The following is a 6,409-nucleotide window of genomic DNA, read 5'->3' on the forward strand; positions in this document are numbered from 1 at the left end:
AAACTGGAAAACATCGACCAGGAGGAAATTCCAAGAGTACATAACTCAACGAAATATGAAAATGAATCCCGTACGAGGATCTAGGCTCAAAACTAGACATTTTGTAATAACTTTCATTAATTGCACAATGGCCTCTCCAAAAAGTGAAAACTACACTTATGGCCCAGAATGAAAATATCTTCCAAAAATATTTTCTTAAAAACCCCTAAAATAAAATATCTTCAAAAGATATTTATGAAAAACACCCCAAGAAAAGAAAATAATTTCAAAGAACTTTGCATCCATGCCCCTATGGACACTGGGAGCAACAAGAGTACTTTCTTGCAAAAGTAAAGATACGTATTTCGTGGAAACCACTCAAGATGAAGGCACGTGAAGTCAAAAACCAACTCCGAGCATGAGAAGTGAGGTTGTGCCAAAAACTGACAAACAGAGATAAGACAGAATAGGGAAAAGGATGAAATAGCGTATAGTGTCGAAAAACGAAAAATGTGAAAATGACTTAGTCCTTAAAGGAAGTTGTCAATCCACAAAAAAGAGTCTCAGGAACCAATTCTGAGCACTCGAGATGAAACTAAACGACACGAAACAGAGCTCAGAAAAGAAAATTAAACGAAAAAAATTCATTCGTAAAATTTCAGGAAAAAGGAAAGGAAGGCAAATGACCGGGTCGTTACAACCTACCCTCCTTAAAGGAATTTCATCCCCGAAATTAGGAACCTACCAGAGAGAATAGAATAATGACCGAATAAAAGATCAAATCAAAGGACAACTCACAACGCACTGAAGGACAAATCCTGAAGTCTAAAGATCAACTGAAGGAACGCGAAACCATGAACTGAGACAACACCTCATAAGAACTGGCACGTTTACTCAACATCAACCACCGAGAGAATCCCAAGAAATCAAAGCGTCGAACACAGTGAAAGAAGAGAGTGACAAGGCAGTACGAATAGTGACCAGAACCCGCCCACACTTACTCGTCAGCAAGGTAGCACGACGGTATAAGGCACTAGTTCATAACATGCCCCAACCAGGTCAACTCTGAGAAACCTATTGATATGGATGACATCAATGTCGAAAATGATCATTACCAGAAGCACCGCGGGAACCAGGCATCTGCGAGAGTTGGGGTAGCTAATCCCAAAACCCTGACAACAATGACACTGGCACCATTATGCTTAAGGCCTTAGATCTAAAAGCCACCATGGAAAAAGGAAATGAAATGGTGCCTCCCTGGCCCACGTCTCACTCCACTAGACAAGGAAAAGGAAATGAATCGCAGTCGTCTACGCTCACATGAGCCTCACTCGCATCAACCAACAGAACAGACAAGAAGGTTCCCTACATAGGTCCTCACAGAATGAATTTCTCCTATCCAGGGAAGAAACTCGTGAAACAAGAACGCATCCAAGGGATACGACAAATCCTAAGAGACAATGCAAAAACCTGACATAAAGCAAACAAGTAGCATGCAACATAGCATAACATGTTATCAAATCAAACATGTTATCAAGAAGCACGCAGACATGTAATCACACCAGAACATGATAGTGACACAGAACATGTTATCAGGAAGCATATATACACAAAAGCATGCTCAACCAATGACAGATGTCTCAAAACACCTGAACATGTGAACATGTTATCATACAAGACATGTTATCAAGATACAAATGACAAATCAAAGCAAAACAACATGAGCATGATATGCACGCAAAACCCGTCGTCCAAGGTATTCGAACCCGGATACTCTGATACCACCTGTGATGACCCTGGTTTTTAGGCCAGCGTGTCCTGTGATAAACCGTAAGGATGATCCGATAACGGATCCGAATGCGGAAGTGAAAATAGAAAACAAGACTCTAAGAAGTCAGAGTGACCTTCCATGAGGTCGTGGAACTCAACAAGAACTGATGCGGAAGCAAAAGATCGAAAATATGACAAATAAGCCCCCAGGGGCAAAATAGTCATTTCTAAAAATTGTAGATTCGGGTGCCACCGAGCACACCACTGGAAACGAAAAACTAATCAAGATGGACTCAAGAATCGCATGATTCGGAGTCCGAACGAAGGAGAAACGGCATGACGAAGAAAAACGAGCACTTAAGGCAAAAAGGGAAAACTGGTAATTATCCAAGAAGAACCGGGGGCAACCGAGCACACCGTTGGAAAGACAGCGAAAAATTAGTCAAGTTAAAAAAAAAATTCACTTGAATCAGAGTCCGGACGAAGGAGAAAAGCCCAAAAGAAGAATTGACGTTGTGGCGGCCCAACGAGGGGGCCATGACAGCCCCCATGCACGCCCATGCGCGCGCCAATGCACGCCGCGCGCGCGCTGGTTGCACCATGGCTGGCAGCAGCAGCCCATAAAGCTGCTGTGGGCTTATTTTCTAGAAAAATCCTGAACAGAGGCTGAATTTGGAGGCCTAGATGAATTTTTTTGCAAAAATACAAAGAAGAAACCCCCCTCAAAATTGAGTTTTCTACGTGAATTGCAAAAGAATTAAAAAAAAATGCAATGTAAAATGCCCAAAATGCCCTCCCAAGAAATCTGGTCCAGAGGGTCGAAAAAGCTGCTATATAAAAACTGAAAGCTGAACTTCGTAAGCGATTTCTGATGCCAAGACTACATTTTCTGGAAAAATACGGAAAAGAAACCCCCCCTAAAATCATGTTTTCTATTCAACCATGTTGAAAGAAGAAAATAAAACCACCGTGAAAGGTCCATAATGCCCCTAGATTAGAATATGCAAAAAAAATGCGAAATGAATTCACAAGAGGCACAAAACACAAACGATAAGGTTTTGCCCGGAAACGACCATGCACGCAAACGTAACTTACCTATTTGGACGTGCTACAATGGTTCATGACTTAAAAATACTACCGATACAAAACCCGACCCCCCAACGGGCAAAAAGGCAAAAATGGAACTTGGAATGAAAGCTCGGAATCCAAAAATACAAAACGGGATCAAATGACCGTTTGGCCCTTGGCCACACTTCATACAAGATTAATAAGACCCTATAAAAGAATGAAAATGGAATTCCCACACCCGATGCAACCATGGTGAAGCAATGACTTGCGATTTTTCAAGATTTTCACAAATATTTCATGAAGTTAAAAAGTACATAGAACACAATATACATGTCATTGGCCTCCGGCCTCGTCTCATACATAACAATTACATTGAAAGGAGTGTACTTAAGTACACATTACATACATGGAATCAAATATACATATTTTGACATATAAGTCTACAAAATGACATTTCATGCTAACATTTGCATGAAATGGAAACTTGAAAGCTACACGACATCCAAGGAATGCTAGGCTTCACGAACCAAGTCTTCGTACTTGACATATGCCCCAGTATCATAGGGGTGAGTAATATAAAGCTACTCGTAGGAGATGAGCATGCATCGACCTAGCATTTTACAAATTTATCACCTTAAGGTGAAACATGTTAAAGGGGCTCATGCCACCTAACATCTATGTCCAAGTGAGACTCGGGGAGCATCCTAAACTACCTTAGAGTCTAAGCAACAAGAATCATGATATACATACGTGTATGAAACGAATCATGGTTGGGATAATCCAAAGAACACGACAAGAAGAATGCTTGAGCATAGATTAACATGAACTGCATTTTCAATACAATTGAACTAGGTCTAGAGTAATCCATACAACATGACAAAAGCATATTTGAATACAAGTTAACAAGAATCACATTATCCATGCAATTCAACAACAAAAGAGCATGTTATACAATACAACAAGGTTTAAGTTCTCAAAGCCATCAACTTAGAATCTAAAGCACAAAATAACAGTAGTGGTTCATGCCACCTAACGTCTATGTTATAAAAGAATCAATAGGATCAATCCTAAGCTTTATTAGAACGTCAAAACACGATTTTCAATATTGATGCAATTTAACCAACAATGGAACTTCCAATACAACGCATAAAGCACAATTTCGCAAAGTTAACATCCTGTAACTTAAAATGGAACGAAAAATAAGAAACAACAAGTTACAACATCATCTAGTTATCAACTTGAAAATGAAATGCGAAATCAAACAAAGTGGATACTCGGACGTCACGCCGGATCAGACCGACAACATAGTTACTTTAGGGTTACTAGCCTATGGGTAACCTCCCTATGTGCGCACTAGACTATATATAGAGGGACTATCCCTCGTACTAGAACCACGTCCTAGCTATAGTCAAACAACGACATCCCCAAGTTTCCAAAATCAACAAGTTGTGCAACAACGCATATATCAATAGGAATATGCAAGATAATCAACTATCTACCAAGCACAACCAAATTTGGAAACCTATACAATCCATGCTCTAAGTCCACAACTAATATGATGCGATGAATGTCGAATCTTCAGTGTGCGATTCGTTACACGCTATGCATGAATGATGTTAAATACGAAGTGTGCAAATCATTACACAAGGCAACAATATATTCAATAAGGAAAACATATTCTCATGAATACAAACATAGCAACTATGTTATCCAATGTTCAAAACATAACCAAATGAACATACAACAAGTCTAAGTCCATGATTTGAATATAGAAACCACTTCTAAAACACAACTAGATCATGGAGCAAATTGATAGAAATTAAATAGATAAACACAATTAAATTCTCTAGATTTCTGATTCAATTTCAATTAACCTCAATTTAATACATGTTAAAGGTCATTGCAAGGTCATCACCTATATTCATTCTAAAACTCAATTGGGTTGTTAGAACAACAAAGTAGAACTTTAATTAAATCATGCTAATTTAAATCCCAAGGTTCTAAAACAACTTCTAATAGTCCCAAATTAATATATACTAGTAAAGAAGTCATGGCCAATACAAATATTAAGTTAAAACCTTAATTAAGCTAATAGGACCACGAAATAGATTTTAATTCATTCTTTTAATTAAAATCTCTAGATTTTTCAAGCTTAACCAAATGCTCTCAATTTAACATAGAGAATATGCCAAGGACTAATGTAATATCACATTTCAAGCTTATTTCATGCAAGTTACACCTATGTAAATTAAACTTTCACTAAAGTTAAATATAAAATAAAGGTTGCAATTCTCATGCAATTAATCCCAATTTAATACATGTGAACAACCACACCAAAGCTTAATTTTCTAGCATGCCACAATTCAATTCCAAGTTGTATATCACCATGAGGATAAATCTTAAACAAGGAAATTAATTAAATGAAAAGTTTCAACACCTCACCGAATATTCTAAATCAAATATATGTGAAGCTATATGGCATGTAGATCAAGAATATCAAGTCGGAATTCAAATGGAGTGAATAGTGCACTCGGGGTAAATTAATTAATCAAATTAATTAATAATTATTAATTTTCAAAACACCTCCAATTACTTTCAAATTCAACTATGTTGAAGAACATGTTAAGGCCTAATATAATATGGTAACACATATTAATTTCAAGCTAGTTAAGGCCATGTGAATTAATCTTTCACCTAAGATAAATATGAAATAAAATCTTTAATACTTATTCAAATGTTCCAATTTTAATACACGACAATGAGCATATCAAGGGGAAATATAAAATCATGCTACATGTTTAAACCAAGTCATGAGCAACCGGGAAAATTAGATCCCGTAAAAGAAAAATAAGTAATAAAATCTCTAGATTTAATATTTAATCATGCAAACAAGTAGTATAAGCATCACAAGCATGCTATATAACAAGAATTTAAACCTTGAACATCTCCTACCTCAATTTGAGATGAAAATCCCAAAGGCCCACTAAAATAAAAGTGCTCCGAATTCGACGATACCGAGAGGTTTTGTCGGGGACAACACCGTGAACAAGAATCCGCAAGAAGCCCCATGAAAATCATAACTTAACCTCAAAACCAAACTCAAGAAATGGTCAAAACTAAATTCTAATAAAGGGGAAAGGTAGAGCACGGCGAGGGGAACAACAAACGTTAAGGCCGAAGACTTTCCATCAAAGAAAAGTGAACCAAAAAATGACAGAGAAGATGGCAGCACTCCTTGGGCTGCCATGGGAGCTCCAGGTCATGCATGAAGAAGGGAGAAGATGAAAAATGAAATATCTCACCCCCCTTTTATAGAAATCTCAAAAAGTGCCCCGAACGGGCCCCGCTGGGTCTGAAAAAGTAAAATTTGAGCAGACGCACTCAAATGGCAAAACTTTGTGATCAAAAAAGATTCAAAATGATAAAATATGAACAAAAAAAGAAACGGCGTCAAAAACTGAGTCCCGAGCAGAAAGTTATACCCAAAACAAGTTTGGTGAAAACCGGGGCCAAAAACCCTGAAACTGGAAAACATCGACCAGGAGGAAATTCCAATAGTATACAACTCGACAAAATGTGAAAATGAATCCCA

Source organism: Cornus florida, unplaced genomic scaffold (genome assembly GCF_030987335.1).
Source record: "Cornus florida cultivar Cherokee Brave unplaced genomic scaffold, ASM3098733v1 CherokeeBrave_3.0.0_Hap2_Chr03, whole genome shotgun sequence".
Taxonomy (NCBI): Eukaryota; Viridiplantae; Streptophyta; class Magnoliopsida; order Cornales; family Cornaceae; genus Cornus; species Cornus florida.